This window comes from Dermochelys coriacea, chromosome 26 (genome assembly GCF_009764565.3).
Source record: "Dermochelys coriacea isolate rDerCor1 chromosome 26, rDerCor1.pri.v4, whole genome shotgun sequence".
NCBI lineage: Eukaryota > Metazoa > Chordata > Testudines > Dermochelyidae > Dermochelys > Dermochelys coriacea.
This window is the reverse complement of record NC_050093.1, coordinates 1,605,795-1,625,041: the sequence shown is the minus strand read 5'-3', so window position 1 is coordinate 1,625,041 and position 19,247 is coordinate 1,605,795. Positions and strand designations below refer to the sequence as shown.

The window sequence follows — 19,247 nt, the reverse complement described above, 5'->3', positions numbered from 1 at the left end:
CTGACCTGTGATGGCCAAACGGATTCAGATGTGTTCAGGGGCGGGGGCATGGGAGTAGGTGTGAGGAGGCTCGGAGGGTGCGTGCCAACAGATCTCAGAGCTCCTAGGTGCTGCGGCAGGATAAATATGACTTTGGTGGGGAGGGGAAGGTAAGTGCTTGAGGCACTCTGAGCTGATGACTTAATACCTCTAAGAGAATTCCAGCTGTAAGCAGCTGGGCCACCATCTCCCTCCACTCTGGGCTCCAGTCCTTGAGGACGGTGAGTGCACAAAAGCTCCATTTTCCCTGGCACATAGTTCCTCATTGATACGCTCAGTGCTGCTGCTGCTCCATCTGTTTGGCAGTTATTAAAAAACAACAAGCGTCTCTCCTCTCCCGTGCCCTGGTTTCTTTTCTCTGCTCAGTCAAGTGGTGGTAAAGCCAGCCAGGATGGGCTACCCCGGCACGCACGTGCACACTCACACTCTGAATTTTGAAAATACTGGTTGATCCGGCCTTTTTAGCTTTCATACAGTTTTAAAGGGGGGCAACACCAGTCCCCTTACCCCCGGCCCAACCATCCTGCAGGAATCCCCATAAGAATGGGAGAAATCTGGGAGAGGCAAAGAGGTCACTCTCTGTCCCGCTCCTCGGCCTATGCCGGAGTGGGAGTGGTGGCGACTGACTAGCTACAGACTTCCCTCCCACGCAAGCTGTCCCCTGCCAGAGCCTTGCCTCTTCCCTGGATGGGCACGAAGGCCGTTTATTCACATTTGGCCTCTCTGCTGATGCTGCCCGCATAGGGCCCTATTATGATAGCAGTTTTTGTCAGACTGGTACCTGCCCCTAGACACCAGAGAAGGTCACTGAGCCGGTGTCAGACCTCAATGCCCTTGGTGCAGAAAGGTCCAGTTACACCGGTGCATCCCCATTGAAATCAAGGGGGTTCGGCTGCTGCGGCTGGCAGTGGCATTCGGCATAAGGTTTGTGTTTTGTGCCGGAATGAAGGCTCAGAATGCTTGCCCTCTATTGCCGACTATTTATCCAGCGTAACAATAGGGGCATTACTCGGTGTGCCTTTTATAACGTTCTAACCCCTTTCTCCGGTCCCTCCAGTGGAACACACTCCACTGCCTATTTGGAAAGCGCTCCCTGGAGCCGTTCCTCTCACTCTGGAAACGTATCGCTACGTCTCCGCAGTTATCACGCTCTTCTAGAATTCATGGGGGAAGTCGTTCCGTGCCAGGATTCCTGTAACAGGCTTCTTTTCACATCGAAGGCTGGAGCTAGAGCAAAGTTAAAGCCATGTAAAAAGCAAGTTAATTATCAGGGAATAAAGGCCCCATTATTTGCTCTGCCCTGAAGCAAGAAAAGGAAATTCTTCAGTTTCCTTTCCTAAATTCAAATTAGCCTCTCAAGAGATTGCTGTTGAAGGCAGTCCTGGCACAGGGACAAGGCCAACCGCATCCTGAGATTTACGTGGAAATTTAGAGAAAAAACAGCTACCTCTAAAGCATGGCAAAACGTAACTCCCCAGGGGCTGCATGCACAGGGCCTGGCTCATCTTCCTTACTCCAGAGGAACTCTGTTGACACAACTGACCTTACTCCTGATTTATGCCGGTATAAGTGAGAGGAGAACCGGCCCCATGGAACCAATGATCTAATCTTAGATATTTCGATGACCCCCATTACCATGATGCCGTATTGAAAGACAGAACATTACACACAGTACTAAAAACGCTTTACAACTGGGACCCGAAGCCACACAGTGTTTAATACCACAGGTCTAGAACACCCCTCTGGAGAAACATTCAGGCTGTGGAATCTCAGAGCAGGCAATGCTTTTCTCGAGAGCATTTATACAAGCCAGGTCAGGCACACGCCGAGCCTAGCGCACACAGACACTATTTATGCATTGCAGTTTGTGCCATGAAGGTGAAAGGTTCAACCTTAAATAATAGATGGTGCCAGCGAGCTATTGGATTGGGCCTGGGGGACAGACGCGCACCTGTGGTGAAATTAACCATCCACTGGGATAAAACTGGTGCCTTGGAAAAAAACGCAGCTGAAACAGCACTTCTTTGGCAGCACAACGCTTGGGTCTTAAAAGAGGCATTTGAAATTTACGTTGCATGCCAGAAAAAGTTGTAATTTGAATATACAGCATGGCACATTAAGCAGAAACTGAGTATAGGCTTCTATTCAAACCCAGGCAGGGTCTGAATAAAAGAAATATTTTCACTGCAACACAAGTGCAGGATCTGGCCAGCCACTCATTTTGGAGAACAGTATTTTAAACTGTGATTTGTGGAAGAGAAAAATTCAGGGTGGCGAAAGCAAGCTTTAGTTCTTTGTCTCATCCATGTTAGCCTAGTGGCGTCTTACACAGCTACTCCTTGGCTAAAGGCTGCTCCTGCTGTATTGAGGCCCATCTCCACGGAAGCCTCTCTCCAAGTCCTCCCATAAACTGCTGCACTCAGCATAACAGGAAAGGCCTGTGGTTTTAGCTCTTCTAGAAAGCCAGGCACATACAGCTGGCGTCAGGATAGAGTTGATTTCTCCCCCCGCCCCCCATGAATTTAGAGGGTGGTTGGTATTTCTTTATTTTATTTAGCGTTTATGAGTTTGCCCTGCTGAGTGTCCCAACAGGAGAGACTGGTGGCTTCTAGGCGACTAATAAGCTGCTAAATATCACATTCTTATTTGATTCACTAGGAAGAGGTGCCCCGCAGGATCCATGGAGACAAAGTCCCCTCTGTTGGATTATTCACATAGAGAACCAATGGTTCCTGAGGGACTGACCCAAGGGTCCTTGCCCACACTGCTGTGGTTTTAAAATGCCAAGCACACACCTTTTGGCCTTTTACTCAGCAGCTCTCACAGGCAGAAATGCATTTTGCCCAGGTGACAATTCTCTTTCTGGCTGTGCCTGAGCTGGGTCACAGTTATACTCTGAAACCAATAATAAGACTGAGCTCTTCTACAGCACTTGTCATCTGTAGATCTCAAGGCACTTTACAGAGCAGGCCAGTATCATTATCTTTCTTTTACAGATGGGGAAACTGAGGCACAGAGCAGTGCTATGACTAGCCCCAGGTCACCCAGCAGGACAATGGCAGGATTCCTGAGTCACAGTCCAGGGCTTGTTGACTACCGTTATAGTATATGTAAAGACTGCAAATATTAAAAACGAACATGTATATGGTGCCATAAATTTAGTCTGTGCTTTACACACAGAAAGGGAGACATTCGCTGTTCTGAGGAGCTTGTTCATCTACAGACAAGTGAAATGTCCAAGGGCAGAGAGGGAGTTCTCGTAAGAGTTACTGGCCCTACCCTGTGCCCAGACTGCTATACCATGCCTGCTCTCTTGCTCGCCAGCTGACTGGAACAGCTCACTGTTAGTCTGTGGGTGACTGAGCAGAGCTAGACGGGGCAGGAGGGGTCCGGTGCCTTCAGCTAAGTGACAAGGAGAGGTGATCTTTGGAATGGGGACAGGTTGGCACAGGTGAGAAGAACTAGTCCAAGCAGAGGGCTCAGGCAGTAGCTGATGCTGCCCCACTCCATCCCCAATACCCAGCCTTGCATCTGCCCACTGGCCTTGCTCTGCCATTGCCCTCCTTGCTGGGTTTGGTCGAAGCACCATGGATCAACCCATGAATTTGCCCTTTCGGGTGTTGTTTCGAAAAGAGGGTCCCAGACTTGACTCTCTTCTCCACAGTTTAATTCAATTTCTCATGGTCCCCAGATGGATTTGTTAGTGTGATGAGTCTACTCCAGGAAGAGTTTCAAACCCCTTTTCTCCTCTGCCGAACAGACCTCAAGCTCGAGGAGAAACCCTTCTCAGACTCTTGTTTCCCTTCCTTCCTCTGGCAACTGACAGTGCCATCCAGCATGGAGTTTTCCTATTCCTGTTCGTGGCGAGAATCTCTGTGGCATGTCAGCTCCATTAGTGTTCCTCCTGGCTCCAATCCCCGGCCGGAGTTCCCTGGCCTCATTCCATGAAACATCGTATCCCCTTCCAAATCCTAGGGCAGCGAAGCTTCTTACTGGCAACACACCGTGATACCCTGGGCAACTCCTGCAAGTGAACCCAACATGTAAATCTTTCTAGTTAAAATCACACAGCCCTTGGGCCATGGCTGTCAGTGGAGTCACACCAGGGATGCGTTTTATCCGTTGTTTTAAAATGAGCTCTTCACGCTGCTCATTTTGGCCCTTCAAGTTGATCTCCTTTGGGTAGCACTTGCTCTCCATCTCCTCTCCTTCGAGGTCTGCTTTGGCAGATGACTCCTTCCTCTTTCCCATGCTAAGGGACAGGCATATTCTCCTGCAAAATTGGCAGCTTTCCAGTTTTTTATACAACCAGATTTGTGGTGTTGTGGGTGAGGATGCAGCTGGGAGCTGGGGTGGTGCAGTGTGAGAGCGGACTAAGATCCATAGGCAATAATGGGCGCATGTCCCAAAATCACATTGTTCCTCAACGGGTTTTGTGCTCACAATGCATGAAAGAAGTAGGTGTATGAAGCCAGATTGTTGCAGTGGGGTAAGGTTAAGTGCAGAAGGACCTTGAACTAGTAGAGATGGATGAGGAAGTACCATGGTTCTGCCCGTAGACTTTGACAGAAGTTTGTTCTTTGAGTGCAATCGCAGGGCCAGGGGAGATGAGAGGAAGGGCTGTAATCCTTCTGGAGGAACTCTGTGTAGCCAGCTAGTCCCCTTCCATCCTGCCGTTCACCTTCAAGACAGGTCGCTTCTGCAGTTCTTACCACTAACCACAATGCTCAGGGCAGCCCCAGGTCACCCCCTAAGAATGCTGCCCTGGACTCCCTGGGTTATTTTTCTTTGCTGATATTTGCAGTGATTCCTATTTGTCCTGCAAAGCTGCCCGTTAGCTCCCAAAAGCATGGCCCGCTCCTCTCCCCCTCCTGGGGGCTTGTCTCCACTGGCCGGCCCACTCTAATTCTGTATCCCATGTATTTCTCTGGCGACTTTGGTTTCTAAGAGCCAAACCTCATCCCAGTGTTTTCCAGCCAGAGAAAAAGAAAGCAAGCAGTAGGCTGCCGCCCCGGTGTGAGCTGGAACGCTTCCTCTAAGCGCTTGTTTCCTTCTAGGGCAGGGGTGGCCAACCTGGGGCTCTGGAGCCACATGCGGCTCTTCAGAGGTCAATATGCAGCTCCTTGCGTAGGCACCGACTCCGGGGCTGGAGCTACAGGCGCCAACATTCCAATGTGCCAGGGGGTGCTCACTGCTCAACCCCCTGCTCTGCCCCAGGCCCTGCCCCCCCTCCACCTCTTCCCCACCCCCCACTCCCTCGAGCCTGCCATGCCCTCACTCCTCCCCCTCCCCATCAGAGCCTCCTGCGCACCGCGTAACAGCTGATAGTGGGAGGCGTGGGGAAGGAGGGGGATGCACTGATTGGTGGGGCTGCCGGCGGGCAGGAGGCGCTGCAGGTTGGAGTGGGGGGAGGTGAGTGGGGGCTGCTGACATATTACTGTGGCTCTTTGGCAATGTACACTGGTAAATTCTGGCTCCGTCTTGGGCTCTGGTTGTCTGCCCCTGTTCTAGGGAGTAAGTGAGTCAGGATGGTGGCTGTAGTCCCAGCTCCACAGTCTGGGACAGAGAGATTGAAATGAAAGAGAGAGCTCCCCCAAACTAGTCAGCCTTTCACCCAACAGCAGTGGCCATGTTCACAGCGGCGTGCCAGCGCACACCCATCTCTCAACAGACTTATGCTAGGAACAAAAAGGCATCTAACTACACACAACCTTCACACCCTCAGCACCACGTCTTCTATCGCCAGGCAGGCCCCATGGCTGCTGCCCAGACGATCTGTTCACCCAAAGACCCTGGGGCTGCTGCATGAATTCCCCAGGGCCACTCGCTGCTCGGATCCAGCACTTAATTTTTTATGTGCAGTGTAACCCAGAGCCTAAAAAGATCTTAAGTCACAGTATGTAACAGAGACCTCTCTCCCTCTGACTTGGTGCATACAGTCCAGCCACTTGGGAGCCATCTGAATGCCAGAGTTTAGTTCCATATATTGTCAAATTTCTCACCCGCTCATCAGTAATACCTGGGAAAGCCACTCCACCCAGACTGGGCTGTGTAAGAGATGATGGCACGGGGCTGTGTCGAACACCAGAAGGGCATTTTTGGTGTTCTCAGACATGGAGTAGTGACGGAGGCCTCCATGTGCACCCAACTCATATAGCCAAAGGAAAAGGCTGATGTTTAAAGAAGCTCCTTGTGGCGCATAAGACACCTGCTCTCAGCTATAAAAATGGATTAGCTACTTTGCAGCTGGAGCCCATCCAGCAAGGCACACATGCTACAGGATTCCATTTGGTGTGCAGAACCCAAGTCATGAAAACACAGTGAAGCAAATCCATGGGACAAGCGAAAGTTAAAAGGAGGATCTGGAAGTTGTGATCATTTAGCAAGAGAGATTTGAGCAGCTACAGATGCAGTTCTGTCACTGAGCTTTGGGTTCTAGCTTTCCAGTCACTCCTTGAAGTGTCTCTTCCATTACTCCAGGCACATAAATCGGGTCCCAACATGCTCCCAGCTGGCACGCTTTAGGCATGGATACAAACTCTAAAGCAGCAGATAAAAACTCATTGTACTCCTACTGTTGGAAGGACTCCAGGGTCCTATGCACAGTGAGTAGTAACATATTCAGTCCAAAAAACTCTCTCTCCATGCAACGTTCAGGATGCACAGTACAGAATTGATGGCACCATAGCAATGTTCCTGCAGCTCTGTGACCTATCCTGTGTGCAGTATGGTGTATATTTAGTGATACAATCACTGATTTAGTAAGGTTTCAGAGTAGCAGCTGTGTTAGTCTGTATTCGCAAAAAGAAAAGGAGTACTTAGTCTCTAAGGTGCCACAAGTACTCCTTTTCTGATTTAGTAAGTGCACCTCTAACAAATAAACAGTATGAAAAGTCTCCGGAGCTTGCAGGGAGATGCACTTGTCATTTAATGGGCCTTTTCCAGAAATTCCAAGAACTTAGAATTTGGTCTTTCCACGACATACTACAATGCCCCAATTCTCCTGGAAAATTGTAGTCTGCTGCTAGCTCCTGGTCCTAATGCATCTCTGCCTGAGTCATGAGCCACACATGGAGTTGTATTAGGCTCTGAATTGTCCCAAATGATGCAAAGAGGAAAATGGAGTTAAGTCAAGAGTGTGTTTGGGTGATTGCTATGTATTTGCTTTTAGTTCAAGTTTCGTGCTCACTGCTCCACACAGTCTGCACTCCCCCAGCCTAAAACACGCTCGCTGTAAGGTCTTACAGCACGCACAAAGGCAAACAAGTGGGACCAGCCCTTGGAAATGACTGAGAAAGTCAGGATTGTGGCAGGATGCTCTGAGTTTGGAGCGATTCCTGCTGAACGCGTGGGCGGCCCTGGTAATTACATTACTCTGGGATCTGTTATTCTAAAGGCAACTCACTGAAATGTGGCAATTATTAGACTTCTCTGCTGGGCAGTTCAGGGAGGAACAGAAGAGAGAGTGGCTCAGACTGGCCTGGGAGCAGCTCGCAGGGAGGGGGCATTCTGAGCAGCTCAGCTCTCCCCTGCAGGGAGTCAGGGCTTCACAAGTGCTCGGGTGATGCACAAACTGTTGCTCCCTGGAGACAGTGAATGACCTGAGGTTGCAGGAAAGCCTGTTTGGAAAGCCAGCTCCACTGAAGCCTGCAAAGCTGTGTAGTTCAGGCCTCTCCCTGCCCGTCATCCCCAGCAGCTGGGTTTTTTCTTCGGGACTCTTGGCTCTGAGCTGAACTCAAATAAGGTTTCTTGAATGGGCAGATAAGACAATAAGTGAACAGGAAATGAATGTGGCACAAGTCTGAGCTTACTAACCGAGACGTTACATGGGGGATTCAACAAGGGTCAATTAATCTACCGAGCATTGGCTCCCAGGGCAAATTAAGTGCCAATTTTCTGCACTGCTGAAGAGCTAAAGAATGAAAATGATAAATAACAGGAAGTTTCAGATGAAAAGAAAGAGCAAGATTGGGGATGACGTTCTAGGTGCTGGAGGCCAGCCAGTAATTAAGCAAACACGTGCACACACCACTGCCCTCTGCTGAAGGGACCAGATGGGGAGACTTGCTGGAACATACGCCCCCTCCCTCTCCTGGCTCGAGCTAGCTTAGCAGCTAAATGCCGGTGCTGTAGGGGCAGGCTGAGGCAGCACCTGGGTGAGGCTAGCGCTGGCCGTCCATACAGACACTCCACACACAGGGCTGCTAACCTACACGCTGGGTCGTCCAAACCAGTTTTGTGTTTAATATGCAGTTTCTGGCTGGAACAATCCACTCTCTTGAGCCCAGCTCTGCTCCCCTCACTGGCAATGCACACGCTCCGTGGCCCCAATCCTCAACTGATGTGGGCTGGTGCTCTTCCTTTGACTTGTAGGAAGAGCTTTTATCTGGGTAAAGTGGGAAGAATTAGCGTGCGGTTCAAGAGGATACTTAAGCCTATCTGTGACTTTCAGCCGCCGGGTAGTTCCAGTGAATTCAGTGGGAGTGCTCACCTGTTTTGTTACACACATGCCAAAGTACCCTCTCCTTAACTTAGGTAAGGCACCCTCAGGCATTCTTCATATGGCATGCGCAGCAGAACCACTCTCACTGTAACTTAGCCTGGCGCCACTCAGGTTTGGCCCAGCTGCTCCTTCCCTGTGACGGAGGGGCCTCTGGGAGCGGCATTGCAGCCCAAGATACAAGGTGCAATGCCACTCAGTCTGGGGACCTTCACATATGGGGGTCAAGGGCAAACGTCCTCTTTTGTCCCATCCCCCCCATGGTACGTGCTGTGTGTAACGTGTCTACAGCTGCGGGCACCACCACTAAGGTGCCTGGGGGGTTACTTTTCTGATGTGGCAGGCACTCCGATGCTGTGGTGATGGGCACTCTACGGTAGACAGGGCTGTTATCAAGATGTGGCCACCAGGGCATGGATGAACGAGAGACTCTTCCAACCGAGGCAGAGCGGTGTGTTTTATTCCAGCTGCTGTTAAAGCCTGTGTGGTGGAGCGTGAGGTGGGGTGACTGAGCGCCCCTCCGCCGACAGAGAGCCCACCTGTGAAAGGTTCTGCAGATAGTGCTGGAAGCAGAGCGAGGCGATAGGATGGCAGGGCAGGTTATGTCTCCTGGGGGGTGGCGTGGTGTGGTGTGACTGGAAGGCTATGCCAGAGGATGCAGACTCCTTTCCCACACACTGTTCCTCTCCCCTTTTTCCTAGTAGCTATAGTGAGAAGAGCAGCTTTGAACCACCCCCACCCCCCCGCCAAGTGCTGCCTTGCTGCCCCCATTCCACACGAGAGAGAGAATCTGGAAAGAGCAACTTCCAGGGGAGCTCAGTTCATCTCATGTTTATGGAACCTGATTGAAAAAATATGCCCCCAGCATGTGTGGCCCATTCCAAGCAGCCTCTCTCCCCCATCCCCTCCTCTCACTCCTTCCAAGCAATGACCCCATGCCCCCGCGGGGGGTTCTTCCCCTTCTCCACCCACAGCAACTTCCCTTGCCAAGCTGAAATGGCTGCTCTGTGGACCCATCTTCCTTCATTTCCTTTCCTTGCGCTCCCTCTGCAGGCTCCTGGCACTCTCTGCCTCTGCAGGGCTTTGGGAGCCTGCGCTGCCCAGATGGGAACCGAGCCCCATTAATCACACTCTGCTTTGCTCACAGCTCGGAGGGGCAGTTCTGAAGTGAAACACTGTGAGCGTTAAAAACTGTGAAATTGCCTTTGATCCCTTGCTCTCCCCGCAGCCCCCAGCCTGGTCCTTGGGCACTCTCCACCTGCCAGATTGTGCTGAGTGGCCTGTAGCGTATCCGTTCACAATAGACTAAAAGAGCCAAGGTGGCAAAATGCTTTGCTTCACGTGCTCACAGGTCTCGGAAATAGTCACTTTGGGGTCTGAAACTTTGGTCGACTTGTCTTATCCCCCCAGCCTCCCATCTTGGTTGTCTCTTTTGTTCACCTGTTGCCTCTTGTCTTCAGTGTTGCCTATGATGATGATTTGATTGATTATTTATCTTATGAGAAGGCTCCTAGGTGCTAATCCAGGCCCCTCTGGTGCTATATGCTATACAAACACAGAACAAAAAGACGGTCCCTGCCCCAAGGAGTGTACAAAAGTAAGCATAAGACACGAGACACCCGCTGGATACACAGACAGATTGGGAAGGTTAGGAAAGAATGACCTCATGATTGTCACATTTTATGTAGTCAGCACAGTAGAGGAGCATTTGAAGGTGGCTCATGAGGTAGCTTTGCAGATATTTACAGGGAGCCCCTCCCAAGCAATTGGGGCAATGTGGGAGAAAGCGCGAAGGTGCTCATTTGAAAGTTTAACAAGTGGCTGTCGGGGGCCCAGGGGAGACACAGCTGACGGCTCAGCAGCAAATGAGAGATGATAGGTAGGGTGTGGCCTGACTGAGTGTCACAGTATGTGGGGTCTTTTTTCGAGCTGCACCTGCTGGAGTCTGTGACTACATGAGACTCTCCACTTTCATTCAAAAATTAATGACCTGACCCATGAATTTTTTCACATTTGGGGCTGGCAATATTGTGTCTGGGGCTGTTTCTTTTGTTATATTCTGTTGTTCCGTGCTCAGCACACGGGGGCCCTGGTCCTTGACTGAGGTTCCCAGGTACTGCCACAAGACAAATGACAACAATAGGCTAACGTTGCAAAGGTGACAATGAGTGTGGAAGCCAAGCCATCCTGCAGCACCGTCACAGAAAGAGCCGATGGTCCAGGGCACTCATTCTTAATTGATGCTTATGTGGCTCCAGCTCTGGCTTGGGGATTTTATATTACTGCTAAGAGATCCTGTAGTGTTGGTCTCGGTCAAGGAAACGCCCGTTCCACCATCAGGAGATCCCTGCACAGGGCCCTGGAACTATGGGAGAGCGGGAGTTCATTCCAAGAGTGACTGGACGCTGCGGAGCCAACCCAGCCCTATTGAACTGGGAGATCTTAAGGGGCTGTTCAGAACTTGGCCCTCCCTTGCTGGAAACGGGCTAGTACTCGGTCAGGGATACCTTTTGGAATAATGACAGGTTTCAGAGTAGCAGCCGTGTTAGTCTGTATTCGCAAAAAGAAGAGGAGGACTTGTGGCACCTTAGAGACTAACAAATTTATTCGAGCATAAGCTTTCGTGAGCTCATGAAGTAAGCTCATGGTCAGTGGGAACATGTGACTCAAAGAACCAGGCAGAGAAAAAGACGGGCTAGTGAAGGAGAAATAGAGCTTAGGAACAGGTTTGCAGAGTTGGAAAATGAAGAAGGGGCTCAGCAGGTACTTGTTGAAGGTGGAAGGGTAAGGAAGAAGAGAAGAGAGGCTAGTCCTATAGAAAAAGGGGAAGAGTCAAGGGAGACTACACCAAATATGAGCCCCAGGAGGATACAGGATGGGTTGAAGAGGATTGTAAGGGAAAATAGGAATGGAAAGAACTTGCAGCCAGAGGGAATGGGAGAGACTGGAGAATAGCACTGTCACCAGGAAAAGGCAGGTCTATGTGATCGGGGACTCTTTATTGAGAAGAATAGACAGGCCTGTAACTAGAGCTGATCCTGAGAATAGAAGGGTGTGCTGTCTTCCGGGTGCTAAGATACGGGATGTAGACCTGAGGTTGAAAAGGATCCTCAAGGGAGCAGGAAAGAATCCCCTAATTATCCTTCATGTGGGAACAAATGATACAGCCAGATTCTCGCTGGAAAGTATCAAGGGAGACTATGCTAGGCTGGGGAAGACACTTAAGGAAATTGAGGCTCAGGTGATCTTTAGCGGGATCCTTCCTGTTCCTAGAGAAGGGCAACAGAGGTCTGACAAGATTATGACTGTCAACAGATGGCTTAGGCAGTGGTGCTATAAGGAGGGCTTTGGGATGTATGGCCACTGGGAGGCATTCACGGACAGAGGTCAGTTCTCTCGGGATGGACTTCATCTGAGTAGGGAAGGAAATAGACTTCTAGGATCGAGGCTGGCACAACTGATAAAGAGAGCTTTAAACTAGGAATTGGGGGGAGATGGATGGGAGATGTCCAGAAAATCTCCACGCCAGATTTTAGCATTGAGAGGGAAGAAGATGAAGTAAGAAAGGATACAGCCATGGGTAGGAGAATGTATATAAGGAGCGAGGGCGGTGTGGATACTAGTCTAATAGGTTATACTGGCTGTAGAATGACTGTGCCTAATAGGGTACAAAATGTGAGCGAGGCCAAACAGCAAAAATTAAGATGTTTGTACACCAATGCGAGGAGTCTAGGTAACAAAATGGAGGAACTAGAGCTACCGGTGCAGGAAGTGAAACCAGATATTATAGGGATAACAGAAACATGGTGGAATAGTAGTCATGACTGGACTACAGGTATTGAAGGGTATGTGCTGTTTAGGAAAGACAGAAACAAAGGTAAAGGGGGTGGAGTAGCATTGTATATCAATGATGAGGTAGAATGTAAAGAAATAAGAAGCGATGCAATGGATAAGACAGAGTCCGTCTGGGCAAAAATTACATTGGGGAAGAAAACTAGTAAAGCCTCTCCTACGATAGTGCTCGGGGTGTGCTATAGACCTCCGGGATCTAATTTGGATATGGATAGAGCCCTTTTTAATGTCTTTAATAAAGTAAATACTAATGGAAACTGCGTGATCATGGGAGACTTTAATTTCCCAGATATAGACTGGAGGACCAGTGCTAGTAATAATAATAGGGCTCAGATTTTCCTAGATGCGATAGCTGATAGATTCCTTCATCAAGTAGTTGCTGAACCGACTAGAGGGGATGCCATTTTAGATTTAATTTTGGTGAGTAGCGAGGACCTCATAGAAGAAATGGTTGTAGGGGACAATCTTGGCTCAAGTGATCATGAGCTAATTCAGTTCAAACTAAATGGAAGGATTAACAAAAATAAATCTGCAACTAGGGTTTTTGATTTCAAAAGGGCTGACTTTCAAAAATTAAGGAAATTAGTTAGGGAAGTGGATTGGACTGAAGAATTTACGGATCTAAAGGTAGAGGAGGCCTGGGATTACTTTAAATCAAAACTGCAGAAGCTATCGGAAGCCTGTATCCCAAGAAAGGGGAAAAAATTCATAGGAAGGAGTTGTAGACCAAGCTGGATGAGCAAGCATCTTAGAGAGGTGATTATGAAGAAGCAGAAAGCATACAGGGAGCGGAAGATGGGAGGGATCAGCAAGGAAAGCTACCTAATTGAGGTCAGAAGATGTAGGGATAAAGTGAGAGAGGCTAAAAGTCGAGTAGAGTTGGACCTTGCAAAGGGAATTAAAACCAATAGTAAAAGGTTCTATAGCCATATAAATAAGAAGAAAACTAAGAAGGAAGAAGTGGGGCCGCTTAACACTGAGGATGGAGCGGAGGTTAAAGATAATCTAGGCATGGCCCAATATCTAAACAAATACTTTGCCTCAGTCTTTAATAAGGCTAAAGAGGATCTTGGGGATAATGGTAGCATGACAAATGGGAAGGAGGATATAGAGGTAGATATTACCATATCAGAGGTAGAAGTGAAACTGAAACAGTTTAATGGGACTAAATCGGGGGGCCCAGATAATCTTCATCCAAGAATATTAAAGGAATTGGCACCTGAAATTGCAAGCCCATTAGCAAGAATTTTTAATGACTCTGTAAACTCAGGAATAGTACCGAATGATTGGAGAATTGCTAATATAGTTCCTATTTTTAAGAAAGGAAAAAAAAGTGATCCGGGTAACTACAGGCCAGTTAGTTTGACATCTGTAGTATGCAAGGTCCTGGAAAAAATTTTGAAGGAGAAATTAGTTAAGGACATTGAAGTCAATGGTAAATGGGACAAAATACAACATGGTTTTACAAAAGGTAGATCGTGCCAAACCGACCTGATCTCCTTTTTTGAAAAAGTAACAGATTTTTTAGATAAAGGAAATGCAGTGGATCTAATTTACCTAGATTTCAGTAAGGCATTTGATACCGTGCCACATGGGGAATTATTAGTTAAATTGGAGAAGATGGGGATCAATATGAACATCAGAAGGTGGATAAGGAATTGGTTAAAGGGGAGACTGCAACGGGTCCTACTGAAAGGCGAACTGTCAGGTTGGAGGGAGGTTACCAGTGGAGTTCCTCAGGGATCGGTTTTGGGACCAATCTTATTTAATCTTTTTGTTACTGACCTTGGCACAAAAAGTGGGAGTGTGCTAATAAAGTTTGCAGATGATACAAAGCTGGGAGGTATTGCCAATTCGGAGAAGGATCGGGATATTATACAGGAGGATCTGGATGACCTTGTAAACTGGAGTAATAGTAATAGGATGAAATTTAATAGTGAGAAGTGTAAGGTTATGCATTTAGGGATTAATAACAAGAATTTTAGTTATAAGCTGGGGACGCATCAATTAGAAGTAACGGAAGAGGAGAAGGACCTTGGAGTATTGGTTGATCATAGGATGACTATGAGCTGCCAATGTGATATGGCTGTGAAAAAAGCTAATGCGGTTTTGGGATGCATCAGGAGAGGCATTTCCAGTAGGGATAAGGAGGTTTTAGTACCATTATACAAGGCACTGGTGAGACCTCAACTAGAATACTGTGTGCAGTTCTGGTCTCCCATGTTTAAAAAGGATGAATTCAAACTGGAGCAGGTACAGAGAAGGGCTACTAGGATGATCCGAGGAATAGAAAACTTGTCTTATGAAAGGAGACTTAAGGAGCTGGGCTTGTTTAGCCTAACTAAAAGAAGGTTGAGGGGAGATATGATTGCTCTCTATAAATATATCAGAGGGATAAATACAGGAGAGGGAGAGGAATTATTTAAGCTCAGCACCAATGTGGACACAAGAATAAATGGGTATAAACTGGCCACCAGGAAGATTAGACTTGAAATCAGATGAAGGTTTTTAACCATCAGAGGAGTGAAGTTTTGGAATAACCTTCCAAGGGAAGCAGTGGGGGCAAAAGATCTATCTGGCTTTAAGATTCTAATCGATAAGTTTATGGAGGAGATGGTATGATGGGATAATGGGATTTTGGTAAGTAATTGATCTTTAAATATTCAGGGTAAATAGGCCAAATCCCCTGAGATGGGATATTAGATGGATGGGATCTGATTTACTATAGAAAACTCTTTCCTGGGTATCTGGCTGGTGAATCTTGCCCATGTGCTCAGGGTTTGGCTGATTGCCATGTTTGGGGTCGGGAGGGAGTTTTCCTCCAGGGCAGATTGGAGAGGCCCTGGAGGTTTTTTTGCCTTCCTCTGTAGCATGGGGCATGGTTGACTGGAGGGAGGCTTCTCTGCTCCTTGAAGTTTTGAACCATGATTTGAGGACTTCAATAGCTCAGACATGGGTGAGGTTTTTCATAGGAGTGGGTGGGTGACATTCTGTGGCCTGCGCTGTGCAGGAGGTCGGACTAGATGATCAGAGTGGTCCCTTCTGACCTTAGTATCTATGAATCTATGAAAGCTTATGCTCAAATAAATTTGTTAGTCTCTAAGGTGCCACAAATCCTCCTTTTCTTTTTGGAATAATAATGCTGCCACCTTGTGGGGAAACCTCAGAAGAGCAAGCGGAGCAAGTCACCCTCTCCGCTGGGCGAGCATCTACCCAGACATCGTCTTCACTAGGATACAAGGCTCTAACCTCCTGGTAGTGAACGTGCAGCTAACACCAGGTAAAATCCAGGTTGTGGTTTTTCCCATGAGTTCGCAGCTCCAGATAAGCCCTAGGCTCCCCTGTAGACTTTACCTCGACCTGCGAACTCTTGGGAGAACCACAACCTGCCTTGTGGTCGCTAGGATTTGACCTAATGTCAGTTTAATATGAGGTGAGCACACACCTTGCTCCTAGTGCAGACGTGCCCCAAAAGGGCAGCCCCTGAGCAGTGTTTGGGAGACCCTGACTCCTCCCCTTCAGAAACGCACACCTCCAGAGTGCTCTTTTTTCAGTGTCAAGCGCAGGGTCTCTTGCTGTCCGTCTGGGCAGTGCCCAGCCCAGTGGGGTCCTAACCTGACTGGGGGCCCTGGGTGCTGCCATAACGTTGAGAACCGTTCCCTTAGCTCCCTGCCACTTGTCTTGCAGCTGAGAGGCAGAACTGGCGTAGGCAGCAGGTCCCACTCGGCTGTTCTTTGCCGTTTGGTAATGCTGCCTCCAGCTCCTGTCCGATGCTTCCGAGGAACTTGCAGCCATCCGTCGTGGGCCCCGGGGGCCAGGGACTGTCCTGACGTGTTTGGAAAGTGCCTGGCAGACAGTGGCAGCTGCTACCCCAGGTAGCAATAAGAACAACCCATAACTCAGCGGGCCAGCGTGGGACATGCTCAGTCCTTCCCTGAGCCTCCCACCTCATGCCCCAAGGCAGAAAAGCAGTGACAGTGTCATCCTGACTCCCTTGTGGAGTGTACCTGCCTCTGTCTGTCCCAGGCCCCTTTCAAGCCCTACCACGGTTATCAGTAATGGGCCAAGTTCAGACCTGCTAGGAGCCAGTGCCGCTCCATCAGCTCCATCACTGACACCAGGCCTGAGCTTGGCCCCGTATCTCTGGAGTAACTTGTCCTGATGCTGGCCTACAGGCTGGCAGGAGTCCAGGTGCCTGCACCATTGACAGGGATCCAAGCCAACGGGTGGGTGGGGCAGCGTCTGGAGCCCCTGGACTGAGTGAGGGGAGGTGGGGGTGGGCCAGACGGTGTCATGTGCTGGCGAAGAGGAGCTGGGAGCAGACAAACTATGCCAGCTCTCCAGTTTCCCCTTCTTGGGAGACTCCTCTGCACCATGGAGCCCCTTGCCCTCCTGGCACAAGGAGCCTGGCAGCAAGCTAGACACAACACTACACACTTGGCATGGGTCAGCAACCACAAACAGCCTACTCTGGGGATTCATTGCCTTAGGAACCCCTCCCCTCAGCTAGAGATCTGCTACCCCCTTTGCTGGTAGGCTCAGCCAAGAGACCAAAGGCTGAGCAGACCCCACTCCCCCTCGCTCCCTGAGGCCCACTGGTGGGGCAACAGGGGCCAGGTCTGCAGCGTTGATACCCGTGCTGGACCGAGGCACCTCCGCCTCCCAGGCTGCCCGTCAAATCATGCACCTTTCACCAGGACCAGATTCTCCTCTCCCAGCTTTGTGTGAGTTGTAGAAACTCATCAGGAAAGCCCTCTTATTTCCTCTCACCGGCCAGAGGCTGGTGAACATGTGACATGTCTTTTCTGTAAGAGGAGAAATTCTCCCCTGGGGAGAGGCCCTGCCTGACAAGTATCCCACAAGCACATTTTTATGGCATGACGCCAATGGGGCCTCTGCTAAAAAAAATAATTAACGGGGGCGGGGGGATGAGCATAAGATACAAGGTCTGGACGGGGCTTTAAACTGCAGACAAGCTCGGGAGCTGCTGATCTGTAAACCTCAGCCAGAGCGGTCTGCCTCTGCGCTCCCTAGGGCATGGCTGATTTCCTTTCTCTGCCTGCAAAGTGCTGGCCAAATATTACAAAACATCCTTTTCCTTTTAGCTCATAAAGATACCCCCCCCCGGCTGTCTGTCCCGCTCTGCTGCTGGCCATCCCCTTCCTTCCCCACAGTCCCTTCCCGGTACAGGGCTTGTTCACTGCTTTCCAAGAAGCAAGGGGCAGGTAGCGCAGTGAGAGTCAAAGCACCAAAGAAACCCGGGAGAAGCCGGCAGCTGGAAAGGTAGGGAAGGAAAGGGAGCTCTTGGATCTTTCTTGTCAGACTGTGGGGGAAAGGGGCTGGCAGCAATTCAAGCTTCAGCCGGGGTTACTTTCCCTGCACCTTTGCCTACTCCTAGGAGAAGAGCTGGGACATAGTCCTGCTCCTGGGGAAACCAGTGGCACGGGTCCTATTGACTCTGGCATGAGCAAGATGGGGCCTGGTCTGACTGGGAGGGGAGGTGGTTGTGGCCCCATCACAGGGCTGAGAGGTAGCTGCTGTGATGGAGAATTGCTTTATTTATTCCTGAGCTCATGTTGCTCACAGCAGTGGGATTATCCCCCTGCCCTTGGAAATGGGTATTTTCTTCCTCGGAATGGGGAACGGGCTCCTAGAACCGCCGGCTCCTGGTGGAAGACCCTCCTGCACCGCAGACTCCAATCGCCTGGGTGCTCCTTTGAAATGCCCTGGGAACTTGGGTGCATGGGTTGTGGGTGGGCTGATGGAGGGAGAGCCGCTGGAAGGGTGCTGTAGCAAGGCGCTGCGGGGAAGAGACGCTGCACAGGGCTGTCATGAAGCAGCTGCAGCCAGGGCTGTGAGTGACGGCTAAGCTTCCAAGTGTCAGAGAACTAAAGTTTCCATTCTTAGCCAGGCAGAGACTGGGGCATCCAGTAACATCCCCACGAGCCAATGCCCCCGATCCCAGACCCCTTCCCTTTCTCCCAGAAGGAGAGCAGAGCTGGCTGGGTTTTCTCCAGGACCCATCATGCTCCTGAGCCCCAGGGAGCCTTGTGCAGGGGTGAGCTGGTGCTGGCAGTGCAGGGGCCATGCAAGCCAATGCAGCAGACATCCAGCGCTCACCCCCCAGCCCTGTGCGTAGATCCCGAGGAAGGGTGGGGACACTGGAGCTATCCTCCCTCTTTTCCCAAAGTACCCTGAGAATTTTAACATCCGCCCGGCCCTGCCAGCACTGGGGATGAACAGGAAGGACCTTCAGCCTCTGAAAGGCAACACCTGGAACAGTGCAGCCTTCTCCCCAGCCCATGGGGTCACCGTTGGGTACCCGTCAGAGATAGGCAGATGGGACATCTCTCCGAAAGGTCAGCGTCTCTGACAGAGCACTTCGACGCTCTCCTTTTATAGCACTGAGCCCAACAACCCTAAGACACCTGTGGCAACCAACAACCTCCCTGTGGCCTTCTGGCTCAACAGGAGCCTAGCCATGAGGCACAGCCACGGATTTTCAGCCAGCTTCACTGCTTGGGGTCTGTGCAGTTACCTGGAGCCCCCCTCCAAGGTCTTCATCATGATGCTGCTGATATTGCTGAGGGGGAGCAGCTGATCCGTGCAAGGGAGACCACTCGTGTTTACACCACACAGATGCTTCTGATAATCAAGAAGCAGGGCAATATGCAGGGGCCTCTCTGCCCATGGAAGTCAGGGGACCGTAACCTTTCTCCAGACACAAAGGTCCCCCTTAAAGTTAGTGATGATTTTAGCTTCTGCCTAGTAGCCCTCAGCACCTAACCCTCAGGGGTCCCGGCTCAGCATCGCTTCTCTCAGAGGCTGCTGCAGGTAGCCAAGAATGCCACATGTT

The 19,247-nt window shown here is 50.0% G+C and overlaps 1 protein-coding gene across 1 annotated transcript in view; it reads left to right on the top strand.

Annotated features, from left to right (window-relative positions):
- The first annotated feature begins 17,589 nt into the window (after nucleotides 1-17,589).
- The window catches only part of TACC1 (transforming acidic coiled-coil containing protein 1), a 78,104-nt gene continuing 76,446 nt past the window's right edge, over nucleotides 17,590-19,247 (top strand). The window contains exon 1 of the mRNA XM_043503129.1: nucleotides 17,590-17,674. The gene's annotated coding sequence lies outside the window, so the exon portion shown is untranslated. The remainder of the gene's footprint in view (nucleotides 17,675-19,247) is intronic.